The sequence below is a fragment of the Cavia porcellus genome, unplaced genomic scaffold (assembly GCF_034190915.1).
Source record: "Cavia porcellus strain 051 isolate PalLab524CR breed Dunkin Hartley unplaced genomic scaffold, mCavPor4.1 scaffold_28, whole genome shotgun sequence".
Lineage (NCBI taxonomy): Eukaryota > Metazoa > Chordata > Mammalia > Rodentia > Caviidae > Cavia > Cavia porcellus.
Genome location: NW_026947511.1, coordinates 28,830,589 through 28,846,022, shown reverse-complemented (window position 1 = coordinate 28,846,022; position 15,434 = coordinate 28,830,589). Strand labels below are relative to the sequence as shown.

Genomic DNA, 15,434 nt, shown 5'->3' with positions numbered 1-15,434 from the left:
GTCTGACAAATCACCTCCGGGTGCTTGGTGAGCTCTCTCCAGAGAGATCATAGACAACTTCCAGTTCACCTGCTTGTCTACATTTTCTGATTTTTCTTCTCTGAACATAGGGTAATAAAGGTAAAATCCATTTAAAGCAAATCCATAAATTCATGCGTGGGGAAGAGGGCCAGGATGACTTCGAGCTGGGGATGGAAGTGGCTCTGAGAGCCAGGCATGCTGGGAAGGGAGGGGCCGGAAGTCCTCGAGACCCCACCGAGCACTGATGGTCCAGGACCAGAGGGGCAACTTGCTCCACCTTCCCCTCAGCCCCCTGCAACCTGGGTGATGGCTCTGTGCATGAGAACAAAAATACCTCCCAGCTGCCTGCAGTGGAGACAATCCACTCCCAACCAGCCTGTCCATACCTCCCTCCCTCCCGTAACCAGCAGGGGACAGTGGGGTACCAGGGTCAGCAAAGCCAGGGTCGGTCCAGTCTGAAGGCCGACCTCACCGTTCCCAGAATGAAAGCCCCGCAACCCCCGGCAGGTGCCCCCAGGCCACCCCCTGACATGTACTCGGGCCCCCTTCCACCTCTCGCCTTGGAGACTCTGAGAAAGAGTGACTTCTGCCAGCTCTCTGACCCCTATCCCCCAGAACCTGCTCGAATCACAGCTGGGAGAGGTTCCACTCCCTCTGGAAAGTCCCCGGTCAGCCCTGTCATCCTTGAATACTCCCAGGAGCCTGGTGACTGACGACACCAACACACACGCTTTGTGTTCCAGCACCTCACACCCTGCCCAATCCCAGGCCAACCCCACCGCCTTGTTTTGTTCTTTGTCAAAGGTGGAAAAAATGAGCTTCTATGTTCCCAAACAGAAAAACAGGTGGCTCAGAGAGGGAGAGAGGCTCACAGGGGACCCCAGCTGGCAACAGCAGAGCGGGCATTCTCTCTCCACCTCGCCAGGCCCCCAGCTGCCAGGCCCCAAACAGCACAGCTGAAGTTTCCCAGGCCCCTCCCAGCAGCCCGCGCCCAGGGGGTGTGTGTGGGAACAGCCCTGAGCCAGGGACACAGGGAGCAGGAAGGGCCCAAGGGAGGCCACAGCTCCAGGCCTGGAGGGGTCCCCCAGGGCTCAGGTTGGCCTGACACCCCTGCCTCTTGTCCCTGCTGGTCTCAGGCCCTTCCCCTCACTGGGCTCACAGGCAATGACAAGCCCCAGCCGGTGCCCCGCAGGGCATCCAGGAGACAATACAGATGTGCACAGCTGCAGGGGCAGAACAAGCCGCTAGGGATGGGGGAAGGACAGAACCTGTGAAAACTGAATCATCTCCAGCATATCTGGAGGGGGTTCAGTAGTGGTTTCTCACTCTGTAAGCCCCTAAGACTCTAAAACCCTTCAAACCCAGGCAGAGGGAGCCTCCGCGGCTCAGGAGACTTTGTCTTGCCAGCCACATGCTGTGGGGTCCCGAGCAGCTTTCTTCTCCTCTCTGGGTCTCAGTGTTCCAACCGTAAAATGATAGCGAGGGATGAGCTGGCCTTCTAGCTTCAGGGCATCTGGCTCCTAAAATCAGCCATCCTAGTGGCCGCAGTCCTGCTGTCCACTACCAAGGACAGTGGTCGGCAAGGCAGGAGGGCTGGGTGGGCTCCCCAGTGCCAGTCCTCTCCTGGGGGACCCTAGGGATGGCGGGTTAGGTCAGACTGTAAGAGGCGGGTCCGTGAGCCTGGGTGTTTTATAAACAACGATGCCCGTGCTCGTCAGATCATGCTGCTCAAACAAAACGGTGTAACTGAAACAATCAATTTAAAATTAGCAAAGAGTCAACAGAGACATAGCAGCATACACCTATAATCCCAGGACTCTGGCAGGCTGAGGCAGGAAGATCAAAGTAGCCTGGGCTACTTAGCTCCTGAGTCTCTGAAAAAGGAGATGAGGGTGCAGCTCCACGTGAAAGCCCTGGGTTCGAGCTCCATTCCACGTCCCATAGAAAAGACTTAACTTTGGCTCAAAGAGTTGCAGGTTTCAGCCCACACCGATCCGACTGCTTTGGGGACCATGGCAAAGCCACAAACCATGGTAGAGCACATGGCAAAGGAAGGCCTCGGGCTGGACACCCCAGCTGCCAGGTGCAGGTCACACACTATTCCATTTAACCTGAACCCCAGAAGAGGTGCCAACTCTCACACCTCCAGAGCCAATTCACAAAGACAAGTTAAAGATAGCCAAAAGATTAAAAGATGCATGTGAATACCAAATACGCACATTAAAAGATACTCAGGGCCATTTCTAAAGATGGTCAATACCAAGCACTGGCCTGGAGACTCCCATACACTGCCAGGGGCATGGAAGATGCTGCGGGTGGACTTCCATGTCTACAGGCCAGCCCTGCTCCGAGCCCCAAGTCCCCCGGCAGCCCCACGAGCAGCCATCAGACAGCTCGAGGTCCTCAGAGCTGAACCCAAAGCTGCTGCCGTCGCGGGCAGGGCCTATGGCGCCTGGCACTGTCATCCCTGACCAAGGAGCACAGGCAGAGACTACACAGCAGAGACTCCAAAATCCATACCTGGCTGGGCGCGCAGTGGTTCCTGCTCTGTGTGACATAAGGCTGTGGCCAAACATTGGCTGGATCCCATTTCCACCGCCCATCAGTCGTGCAACCTATGGTCCAGGCCTCAGTTCCCCCTTATAGACCAAAAACCACAACAGCCCTTCTTATTGGGCTACACAAGGAGGAAATAAGTGCATGTGTGCAAAGCGACTTCTCGACAGCCCAATACACCGCCTCTCCAAGCGCCCTCCAGCACTCTTGGAGCCGCACCTGCACAGGCAGGTGGGGACAGGGTTGACACCTGTATGCGGCCCAGAGGAAGAAGTATGCTGGCCTTGGCCCTGCTGGTCGCATGGTGAGCCCTCCTCTCCTCACTGCACTTTGTAGGGAGCCACCCAGGAAGGCTGCCATCTGCTCCCAGCTTCCCCAGGGCCCAGTGAGGCAAGGCCAGCTCAGCTCTGGGACAGGCAGGTCCCCATGGAACAGGTCAGTTCTCGCCCACCCTCTACTCCCATCCAGTCCCAGCCACCAGGCCACCAGGCCCAATCAGTGACAAACAGCCCCTGCAGGACTCCCCTTCCCTCTTAACCCTATGATCCAGTTCTTTGGTTGTGGGAGGACCCTGTGACAACCCACACCAGATCATGTCACTTCCTCCCACCACCTGAGTGGCACGCAGACCCTTACCCCGGCCCACGACCACACTCCCCTCTGTGACCCTCCAGGCCCAGCCAGGTCCTTCGTGTTCTTCCCACACACCAGGCCCCTCCTCCTCGGGAAGCTCTTCGCCTGGATTCTTCCTTCCCCACCTAGCCGGGCTCTACAGGCTGCAGAGGCGAAAAGCCCAGTTCCTCCAGGAAGCCCTCCCTGACTGCACACTCACTCTGCCTCCCAATCCAGCAGCCTGAGTGAGCATCACTAAAGCTGGGTCCTCCTTTCCCGTGTTACACACGGCTCCTGGAAGAGGCCACGCCTATGTCCTTCTGGCCAAAGGACCAGCTCCTGAGCAGAGGAAGGAACCAAGTGCAAGACAGCAGGCAAGGACCTGTTCCTTCGCTTCCATCCTGCCCAGCTCTCCTGGGGTGACACAGTTCAGGAGAAGCAGGGCCACTCGCTCCTCCATTCCCCTCACCTCCTAGGGTCCCCAGACCTTTTTCTTCACAACCTCCATCCTCAAATCTCCTCTTTGAAACTAAGAAGAGATCCATTTAAGAACTAAATTAGAGGGGCCAGGGATGTAGCTCAACAGCATGGGGCCTGCCTTGTAAGCATGAGGTCCTGAGTTCAAGTCCCAGTACCCCCCCCCCGAAAAACTAAAGCTGAGCACGGTAGTGGCATGTACCTATAATCTCATCTACTAAGGAGGCTGAGGCAGGAGGACCACAAGTTTGAGATCAACCTGGGCAACTTACCAAGACCTCATAACAACAACAGTAATACAAGTAAGTTAAAGCCCTCTGGGAGCTGGGGTGGCAGGAGATGCTCTGCCTGCTACGTTATGTTTCTAAAATGCGTTTATTCTTTCCAAACAGGAAGGGTTAAAAAACAAAGATGGAGGCCATTTGGAAATGGGGCAGCAGTGTGGCTGAATTCTAGGTTTCAGCCTGCAAAAATGGGGGGTCTGAGTGCTGGCCAGAAAGCAGAGTTATCCCTGTCACAGCCTGAGGTGCTGAGTCTGGGTGGGCTTGGAGTCACGAGGGGACAAGGGAGGGAAGGAGAGACAGCTACCGGCAGAGAGCCCTGCAGACGGGAGTGGGTCAGAGTGCAGCTGGGCCACTGGGCTGGGGACTGCTGGTGGCGGGCACAGCCCTTCCCCGCGGAGGGTGATGGGGTCAGGGCTCCAGCAGTGACCCTCAGCACCAGCACCGTGGGCACAGCCACCTCTCTGGCACAACCATAGGTTCCCAAATGCAGAAGCCCTCCTGGCAGTCCCAGAGCAGGCTCAGCATGCAAGGGCCACAGCTTCACCCCCACAGGTCTAGAAGTGGAGGTGGCAAAGGCCATCATGGGCTTCTGAGGACAACCAGAAAACCCCAAATGTGAAGTGTGCCCTGGAAGGCATCAGGTTACTGCAGGCAGCTCAGGAGCCTGGGCAGAAGGGCAGCACCTCTGATGCCAATGTGACTCTGAGACCGTTTAGAGAGAGTGGAAAGTGTCAACTGCCAAGGGGGTTTTGGCATTCTTCTAACTTGTCCGTGGGTTTGAAGTTCCACAAGTTAAAAACAAGGAGTTTAATAACATTTCAAAAACAAAGTTTAAAAAACAATTATATTAGCCAGGTGTGGTGGCACATGCCTGTCATCCCAACACTTGGAGGCTGAGGCAGGAGGATCTCAAGTTTGAGCCCAGCCTGGGCAACTTAGCAACTTAACGAGACCCTGTCTCCAAAAACAAAACAAAAAATTAAAAATGGGGGAGGGTGGGGGTTTTTTTCTTTTTTTGGTTAAGCTGTCCTAGAAGCTGGTTCCCATGGATCCCTCCTAACCCTGCCCCTGGGGACTCAGAGAACACATCTACACGGAAGGAGGAAGCAGGCCGGGGGGTCAAATGGGCCATTCCTTTGATCTTCACAGTTCTGCATTTCCCACTCTGATCAGTATGTCAATAAAAATTTGTGTCTCTAGCTTCTGAAGACTCCAAGAATCACAACAGCAGGCCTGGATCTCTCCAGGGCCCCTGGGGTCCACTGGGCCGGGGTGCACAAGCACCCAGCCTCCTTGGCCCTCGAGATCTGGGTGTGGGGCTCCTGGTCTCAGCCTTGCTCATCACATCGGGACTCAGCAGACCAGACCCAGGGCCAGCTAGCAGGACCCAAGAGGGAGTGTCACACACCAAGCCCCAGAATCTTTCCTGATGAGACCTTTTTCTCCCTTCTTTCACCTGTTGCCTGGAACATGATGTGACAGCACAAGTTTCACAGCCTTCTTGAACCACGAGCACGTACGTCGCATCCTAAAAATGGTGGAGATCAAGTTCCCCGAGGAATCGGAGGAGCACTCACAATGCCAGACCTGGTCTGCAAAGCCCCGGTTTAGGATGCAGAAATAAACTTCCATCCTGTGTAAACCACTGTAATGTAACTTTTCCTATTACTTGCAGCCAAATCTAATCCTGACTAATGCACACTGTTCTTTTTTTGGTTTAACCCTTGGTAACACATACCACATGGCCACAAGACTTACTTTTTTTTTTTTTTTTTTTTTTTTTTTTTTTGAGACAGGGTCTCACTATCTACTTCAGGCTGGCCTTGAACTCACTAAACCCAGGCTGGCCTTAAACTCATTGAGATCCTCCTGCCTCAACCTCTCCAGAGATGGGATTCCAAATATGTGCCACCACACTCAGCTAGAACTTATTTCTTCCCCTCTTGCAGAACATCATATTTCTTTGCTGGTGAGAGCAGACTGTGCTATGGGTCTGTGTTCTGGCAGATCATCTCCAGAATCCAAAGACTGGGGGGCCAGGGATGCACAGAATACAGAATGTAAAACACAGATTCCCCGCTCCGGGGCCAGAGGCAACTGTAGAGGTCTAGAGAGTTCCAAGCAGCCAAATATCATTAGGTGCTGTGGCCTTCACTGCTCCACAAGGCAGAGAGAGCACACAAGGGTCCCCTGACTGAAGGATGGAGCTGCTGCTGTGTCTTCAGGGCCCTCAGAACCAGACCTGGAGTTCCAGGAGGTGCAGTGCCGATGGACCACGGGGGACACAGGACAAACAGGATCCGCACTCACTGCAGTCAGCAGAAAAGCACAATCTGAGACCCTGCGCTGGCAGCTCCAGGCCAGAGGGCTGGCAGGAACTAACTCCAACCCCACACCCCACGGGTGACCTCACAGGGACCTGGGGTGCATTTCAAGCTGCTGGGGAGAACCCAGAGCCCTCGATGGCACCTGTGGCCACTGCTGCTGCCCCGCAGCCTCCATTCTAAACCACCTTGCCCAGCATTCAAAACCCCTTCCCACCCTCACCACCCCAGCCTCTAGGCAATCAGGACTGCATGAGGCACCCTGCAAAGTGGAGCTGGAAAAGCTGGGGTGGAATTTCCCTGCACCCCGACCTGCAGAGAGGTCAGCCCAGTCCCCCCCCCAACCAGTTTGCTCCCACATGGAAAGTGAGGAGATGGAAAAGACAAGTGGGTTTCCATCGTGTTAGCAGCCAAGTCCTTTGTGCAAAATGAATGTTTTGGGCGGTGTGGTGGTGCATACCTGTAATCCCAGCACTTAGGAGGCTGAGGCAGAAGGGTCACTGCAAGTTCAAGGCCACCTTGAACTACATAGCAAGATCCCATCTCAAAACAAACAAACAGCACACACAGCTGGGAACAGAGGAGCCCCAGCGAAGAGAAGGCTCCAAAGCTGCTGGCCAAAGCCACTCACAGCCTCAAGGACCTTGCAGGACACCTGAGGCCCTTCCTTCCCTGCCTCCACACCCCATGTTTCCAGGTTCTATGTGAGAAGTGTCAGCCCCTATGCCCTACTCGTACCCTACCCATCCAGCAACACCAGCGGATGCCCCCCACTTCCCGTGCCAAGCCTGTGCTCCCCAAGCCCTGCCCCAGCTTGGGGTTGGTAAGGGCAAGCTGCCTATTGCCTCTCGGCATCCTGACCTCCTCCCGTCCCAAATCCACAGCACACAAAGGCTCCTAGTGTCACTGCCCAGTGAACTCCCACTCGCACTGTCTCGTTGCAGCTGGGAGCAGCTCCACACACAGCACAAGCATAAGTAAGCTACAGCCCCACTCGGGAGCTCTGCAACCCATGTAACCCCAGCTCTCCCTAGCACATTGGCTCGGAAATCTCCATTGCTCCCTGAAACCACTGGAGCTACCCAGCAGACACCAGGAGACCTGGAGCAGGACCCCACGGAAGGACAGAACATGCTGAATCCAAGGCTCCTCCTGCTAGCCAGATGCTGAGGACAGGGAACAATGGAGCTAAAAATAGTTCCATCCATCTTGGGGCGAGGGTGTGCATGGCCAGCTGCAGGAAACATCTGTCTCAGCTTCAGAACAACTCAGAGGAAGTCACCACACTGCAGGGTTCCCTTTTGTTGGGTGAGCCTGGCAGCATAAAACTTCCACATGGCAGTGACACACCTATAATCCCAGCTGGTACTCAGGAGGCTGAGGCAGGAGGGTCGCCAAGTGCAAGTCCAGCCTGGACAACTTAGCAAGACACTGACTCAAAAGAAAAAGGAAGAGGGTGTGGGGATGTAGCTCAATGGTAAAATGTCCCTGAGTTCAACCCCCAGTACCAAAAACAAACAACAAAATCCTTACAGGTCTATATCCAGAGTGGGGCTCAGAGCAGCTGGGCACGTGCTCTGGGACTCATACAGTAACACCACACACACACACACACTCACACACTACAGAGTCCTGTCCCACCCCGAGCACCAGCATGTGTCCAGCAACCAGCAGCACGGCTGAGAGTCTGGCCTGTTCCTCTTCTTCCACAGAGGAGGAAACTGAGGTGGACACACAGGGACCTGGCCGCAGCCACAGAAAGTGGGCACCCACTGGGGACCGGATGCCTCCCACGGTTGGTCCCCTACACTTCCCTGGCCAGCAGCCTTACCAGGCATGGCCATCCAGCACCTGGAGGACCCTGACACTCTGAGCTCTCCTACACCAGAGGATGAAGTGCCCGGACCCAGAGGAGAGATTGTCACACCAAGGACTTCAGGCAGAGGCGGGATGGTGTGGCGATCACCTAGCGGTCCCCACCCCTTCTCCAGCCCTACGGCTGTCCCATTCCCATCTGCACAAAATTCCCGCAGTGTGAGCTCCTCACAGTCCCTGCCACGACAATACCTTTACTAATACTTAATGAAAACTAGGGTTAGGGTTAGGGTTAGAGCACTTGCCTAGCATGCACATGGCCTGGGTCCCCTTCCCAGACCAGAAACATGGTTAGTTCATCAAAGCTGAGGTGAGGCATGGGCTGGGCTGGGGGTCAGCGCTGGACAGCAGCTGTGCTCCTGAGGAGCCCTGGCACAGCACAGAAAGGACGGGGCTGGGCCATCTCTCAGTGGCCGCCAGGAAGGAAGTCTGTGACCACACACTCGCCCACTCTTTTCTTCCTGCCTGTCCACCTGCCCTATGTCCACTCCTCTGCCCACCCACGTCCACCCCACCCCAACTCAGGCACACTCCCAGCTTCAGTGGCACCCTGCGGCCCACCCTAGGGACCCTGGCACAAAATAGCCACTTGAGTGAAAAACTGAGATTTTAAAAGAAGAAGAAAAAAAGGATCAACTTTGCAAAACTGTAGAAACAGCATTTTCAGTCTTTGCGGTGTTGGTATTATGGAGTTCTAGGAAAGTCAAGACAACACAGGAGGAGCCCTAGCCCAGGCCTGAGGCGGCAATGCCCTGGTGCCACTACCTTGCAGAAAATTGGATAGGAGGTGGGGTGTGCACATCTGTAATCCAAGCACTTGCGAGGCTGAGGCAGGAGGACTGTCATGAGTTTGAGACCAGCCTGAGCTATATAGTAAGTTCAAGGCCTGGCTCAACTACAGAGCAAATCCTTGTCAAGAGAGAGAGAGTGAGATTGAGAGTGAGAAAAAAAGAGAAAGAAAGAAAGAGAGAGAAAGCCAATAAGGAAGTGATGTGGAGACCACAGGCTGTGGACACAGACAGGGGAGGTGACTGTTATATGGTTGTGTCTAGATGTCCCCTTCAAAGCCTCATGCGGTCATAAGATTTTTTCAGAGGTGGCTCAATCTAGAGTGTGTGATTGATTCATAGTGCAATGCTGGGATTAAAGGTGCTGGGATTACGGGTGGTCCGATCCGTCCGCTGACTGCACTGGCACTGCCCTAATCCTGGTAGACTGGATACAGTGTAAGGGACAGAAAGAAGCCTGTCTACTTCTGTCTTGCTGCTTTTGCTGTCTTCCTCTGCCCTGAACTGTTGCCCCTTTGCCGTGCCACCCTTCCTTGGAGCCGGCTGATTATGGACTGAAACGTCTACAAACTGTGAGCTACATAAACCTTTCCCCCCTTTAATTTTGGGAGTCAGGTATTTTGTCTCAGCAATGAGACAAAAGTAACTAAGACAGTGACCTTGCAGGTCTCTTGAAAAGCAGGGCTCACCCAAGGAGGACAGTCACTGATGGGACCCCTGGGTCTCTTTCATCAAATCACACCCAGACCATTCCTATCACTCAGAAACAAGAAGAATGGGACATCTACAAAGCCCCTGAGCCCTTCACTCATTCCCAAGAACCAGATGACATTAGCTCTCTAAGCAGGGTTCAAAATCAGAAGCAAAGATGTCTTCACCCGAAAGGCTGTCACCTCCAGCCAGCGTCTACCATCCAAGCCCACGGTGCTGAATCCATGCTCTGCAGGCCTCCGGAGTCCCCACTGCTTTCCTTCAAGGGTCACAAAGTCACAGTTCTCATGACGGGGGTGGGGGGACCCTACTGTTCCTTCCCCCAGGCTGACTGGTGATGACACAAAGCCACACTGGGGACACTGCCAGAGTCTCAGCCAGAAGTGGTTCAAACATGACCGGTCTCACTGTGTGCTGCACGGACATGTGTTAGAAATGGCAAAATACACAAGTGTCACAAAGGGCATGAATGACTCCTCTCACTGAACCCCAGCCCTTGGGGCCACACCTGTCAGATACCCTGGGAGACAAATGGGAAGTTCCAGCTGCACCCTGCCTGCTCCCCGGGGCATGACCGGCTCTGGAGGAATCTCATGTAAGCTTGGCACTGAACTGGCCTTTTGGTCCAGGGGACTCAGCTGTCATTTGAGAAAACACCCATCAGACAGACACTTTTGAGTAACTCTTCGAAGTGATTTACAAAATTACTGTGCCTACAAGGCACAGTCACTGAGAAAATACTGATGACACAAAATCACATCAAACCAAGCAGAGTGTCACACGCCTATAATCCCGGCATTTGGGAGGTTGAGGCAAGAGGATCGTTATGAGTTTGAGCTCAAGGCCAGCTTGAACTGCATAGTGAGACCCTGTCTCAAAAAGACAAAAAAATCACATCAGTCACTCAAAATACAGCACCATCAAAAGATTTCACTGTCACAAAGTACAAAACCCTATGTTGCAACTAACTAACAATCTAAGGCTTGCTGGATATTTATACAGTTACATAGTAACAAAGGGAAGTATCCACAAGCCAGAGAAACAGACTCCCTTCCCCAGCCACACACCTCTGTGAAGCTGGATCTCTCCTACTGGCAGGAAGTGACACACTGGAGGCAGGAAGAGCAAAATCAGCTGGGCTTCTCCCAGGCTCATAGGTTCTGATTTACTTTTGAAAAGAGTTAATATCCAGAAAATTTTTTTATTTATGTCAACATGTAAACATGTTTTTCGGTTTGGGGTCTTTTGTTTGCTTGTTTTTATTTTTGCAGCTCTAAGGATTGAACCCAGAGCCTTGCACACACTAGGCAAGTGCTCCTCTACCACTGAGTTAGTCCCAGCCCTTTGAAATTTTTTTTTTTTTTTTTTTTTTTTTTTTGTACTGGAGATCAAACTCACGACCTCACACTTGCCAGGCAGGTGCTTATGCTGCTGAGTTAAATCCCCAGCCGGAAATTTTTATTTTTTTAAAGGAATTTATATGTAATATGGTTTTTTAGGGGTGGGGGTGTTGGGTTTTTTTAGTTTCTTTTTGTTTTTTTGAGACAGGGTCTCGCTACATAGTCCAGGCTGGCCTTAAACTTGCTACATAGCCCAGGCTGGCCTCGAACTCTTCGGTGATCCTCCTGCCTCTGCATCCCAAGTGCTACAATTGCAGGTGTGCAGCACCACACTGGCCTAAGTAATATGAACTCAGTTTTAACTCCTACAGTAGCAAATGTCAATATATGTGGGTAGCTCAAACGAAAGTTTTGTGGGGGTCCTTGATTTTTAAGAGTGTAAAAGAAATTAACAAATGTAAAATTAAGGGACCAGGGATTTAGCTCAGAGGCTCAAGTGCCTGCCTGGTAAGCATGAGGGGTGAGTTCAATCCCCAGCACCAAACAAAACAAAACAAAAACAAATGTACAAGTAGCTGGGATTTCATCTTCAAAATAACCTTTGGCTTCTGTCTAGCCTCACACCCATTTTGCAGGTAGAAACACTGAGAAACAGGTCCGGATAATGTGCCTGAAAGTAAACAAGTTACCAAGCAGGAGATCAAAGCCAGGCAGTGCAGCTGGCCAGGGCATACTTGGCTGTTTGTTGGAGTGCTGGGGATCAAACTGAACCCCTCATGCACGCTAGCAAGTGCTCTGCCACTGAGCTACATCCCAGCCCTGAGTGACACTCACCCTAACCTGCCTCTCCCGTAGCACTTGCTCCTAAAGGAAGTACAGAAAAATGAAAAGTTATGCGTTATAACAGAGACCAAAGAAAAATACAAGTAACTATTTGTATAATCTTAGACCTGAAAAGAACTTTCTACAGAACGTGGTAGAGGTAGAATACAAATTTAAATATTAATAGACTTCAAGGTGTGAACAAAAATTACAGTGCTTAAATTAAAAAAAAATTTTTAATTTTATTTAAGGAGAAAAAAAAGAAAAAGGGTACAAGTTATGCAGAATTTCCGAAAAAATAAACAGTAGGAAATCACTAGTTAATAGGTTACATATTGTTATTTTAGAAATAGTTGTTCAAGTTACAAAATTAAAGCATATAAAGTGAACTTTCAAACAGTGAGACTGCAAACAGTTTGTTCAATGATCCAACGAAACTCAGTAATATAGTTATCTATCTTATACACTTAAAATATACATGCAGTTATATCCTTTAGAGCACTTTCTTTTCCTGTCTTTTGTACAATGACAATTACATATTTTGGGTTTTATTATTCCCACAGTTCTTATTACTTTTTTTTGAAGAGAGTAAAACCAAATGTGACATAACAGAACAGAATCAGTCAAATCAAAAGGATGGACATAATACATAATGTAAAAACAAAATATACAAGGTGATCAACAATGGTTACCATAATGCCTCTTGCTATCTTAAAAAGAATTGCCTATATCATCAGTTATAATAAAATTGAACAAAACAGTAAAGAATAAAACCAAAGCGTTGGAGACATTACAGGACTTTAAAAGAAGATAATAGTCAACCACAACAGGGGTCATAATGAATCTTATTGTCTTCACAGTTGTTGCCTATACTTTCAAACTTGGTACTATCAAGCAAAGCAGAATAAGGGAAAATCAGTCAAAACAAGATGGTGAGAGCAATACAGGGTTTCAAATCAAGTTAATAGGAAATCAAAGTGGGTTACTATAATGTATCCTGCTATTTTTTATTTATTTTTCCTTAATTAAAAAGATAAAAATAGAACAGTGTCTCCTGAGATCCACGCCATGTTGGAACTTAGGACTCTCGGAAGCCAAGCAAGCACCTCCCCTCCCTGGCAACCAGTGGCGGTCTGGCAGACTGCAACCCTTCCAGGGGGAGAACCAGCAGCAGCTCCTGAGATCCGCACCATGTTGGAACTTGGGACGCTGCGAAACCCAATGACCATCCTGCCTCCCTGCTAAGCAATAGTGAACCTACTGCTATACGGCCTAGAGTCAAATATCCCACTTCCCCTGTCCCCCTTCTTCTCCTCCCCCTGCCCCGCCCATTAGCAAATGGGAACCAGAAATCTGATCATTTCGGGGGAGGTTGACCATAGCAAATAAGGGGGACTTCCTTCTACCATCTCTTTGAAGGCAAATATTTTTATTACTGTTTTGCTCTTTTCTGATTAATGGTACTGCGCTATTCAATATTCTGTTTTGATAAGTTCTATAGTGTTCTATATTTCATCTCATTTTGATATACATGATTGAAAGAACTATTATAAAGATAACAAAATATACTGTGATACCTATTACTGTTATCCCAGTAACCTGCTGTGAAGTTCTGTACCAATTTCACTGTACGATCTTAGTTGGCTTTATTCTGACTTGTTCTGTTGTATACTTTCAAAATAAAATTTTAAAAAAAGATAAAAATAAAAAAGTAAATAATTAAAAAAGGAGATTGAGATAAAAGAGGGCATAACAACAAAACAGCGCAGGTCAAAACATAACCATTTAAGCAAAATAGTGTTTCACCACAAGATATCCTGATATCTTTGAGTATAACTTCGTATACTGTAGCACCAAACATATCAAGACAATGTAAAACCATTCAAGAGAATGACAGTATTACAGGGTATTTAGAACCAACTTTCAGAAAATGAACAATGGTTTCTTATAATCTCCTTGTCTATAAAAGTTCTTGCTTATATTATCACATATAATAAAATCTAGTAAGATACAACCTATTAAGACCGATGGAGACAGAAGAATAAAAGCTTGATGGGACTTCAAAAAAAGATGATACTAAATCAGCACTAGCTATTAGGATGTCTTGTTTTCTCCAAAATAGCTATTCCTACCATCCAACCTTCTCTGCCTCATTTCTGTTGAGCTCTTTTTCTGTCATTAGTTGTCAGTCTGTCGTCTTCATTTCGCTTTCTGCTCCATTCATTGTGGCCTCTCTGCCACTGTTTCTGGAATCTTGGTATTTGTAAATTCCCCTAGTTCCTCTTTATCCTGGAAGCGCCTTGTTTTTCCATCAATTTCTAGGGGCAGTTGTGCAGGATATATCAATCTTGACTGGAGGTTATTATCTTTCAAAGCTTGAATTATTTCCCCCCACGCTCTTCGTGATTTGATGGTTTGTGCCGAGAAGTCTGCTGTAATTCTGATGGGTGTTCCCTCGTAAGTGATCTGTTTCTTGTCTCTGACAGCTTTTAATATTCTGTTCTTCTATTGGATTTCTGGAATTTTGATTATTATATGCCTGGGTGTAGCTCTGTTTGGGTTGTAGGTGGCTGGGGTCCTGTATGCCTCATACATCTGAGTATCTATACCTTTTGCTAAATTAGGGGAATTCTCTTGGATTATTTCTGTGAATAGCTTTTATAGTCCATTTGTTTGTGTCCCTACTTCTTCTTTTATGTTCTTAATTCTTAAGTTATAGATCCTCTTATCATCTTCTAGCCTTTGTATTATTGCTGTTTGTTTTCTTGTTATTTTTAAGAAGTTTTTTATTTCATGCTCCCACATTACAAATCTGCCTTCCAGTTCAGATAATCTATCCTTAGTTTCTTTCAAGCTGTTATGCAAGCTTTCTATAGAGTTTTTAGTTTCCTGGTAATCTCTTTGAACCTGCTTCACGTATTCTATGTTTTCTCTATTTTCTCCATCAAACAATTCTCCCCTTTTTTTCTGTTCTTCCATTCCACCATGTTTTTTCTTGGTCAGTACTTAGCATTTCTCTAACTATTCTACTTATATCTTGATTTATTTTGTTAAATACTTCACTTTTGAACTTGTCTATGAGGCTCCGGAGATACCACTTTATGTCTATTGGTGCCGTGTCTGATATTGCATGTTTTCTGTCTTCCTTTGCATTTGCCTTTCCTGGATCAGTGTTCTCAGGATTGGGGACTGAGGACCCTTTCTTGTTGCTCCCTCTTCCCATACTTTTTGTTCTTTCCATACAATCGAATATAGGAGGCCCAGTTTTCTTTTCTCTTTGTCTGTTACAGTTTGTTTGAATTGCACCGGCTAGGTGTTCCCACCCACTGCAGTGTACTAGGGAGACACAGACCTGGGCAGCCTCTGCTGGGCCCGCCCTTCCCGGTCAACCTACCGAAGGCTTCACTGCTAGGGTGCACCGCCAGGCGCTGGGACCTGGTTTGGACCAGCCTACTGGGTCTTAGTCAGCGGCGTCACCCAGGCGCTCCACACCAATCCCGCTTGAGAGGGGAATATGCGACTAAAGTCACTGCAGCATCCTGTTCCGGCTAGTCTGCCCGGTCCCACTATGTCCTTTGCTGGAGCCTCCTACTCTATGAAGGGGGGGTCCCTGTTCCTCTCACT

General features: G+C 49.5%; 1 protein-coding gene across 3 annotated transcripts in view; it reads right to left on the bottom strand.

The window, feature by feature from the left end:
* Pald1 (phosphatase domain containing paladin 1) overlaps window positions 1-15,434 on the bottom strand; it is a 68,786-nt gene that overhangs the window by 35,318 nt on the left and 18,034 nt on the right. The window lies entirely within an intron of this gene.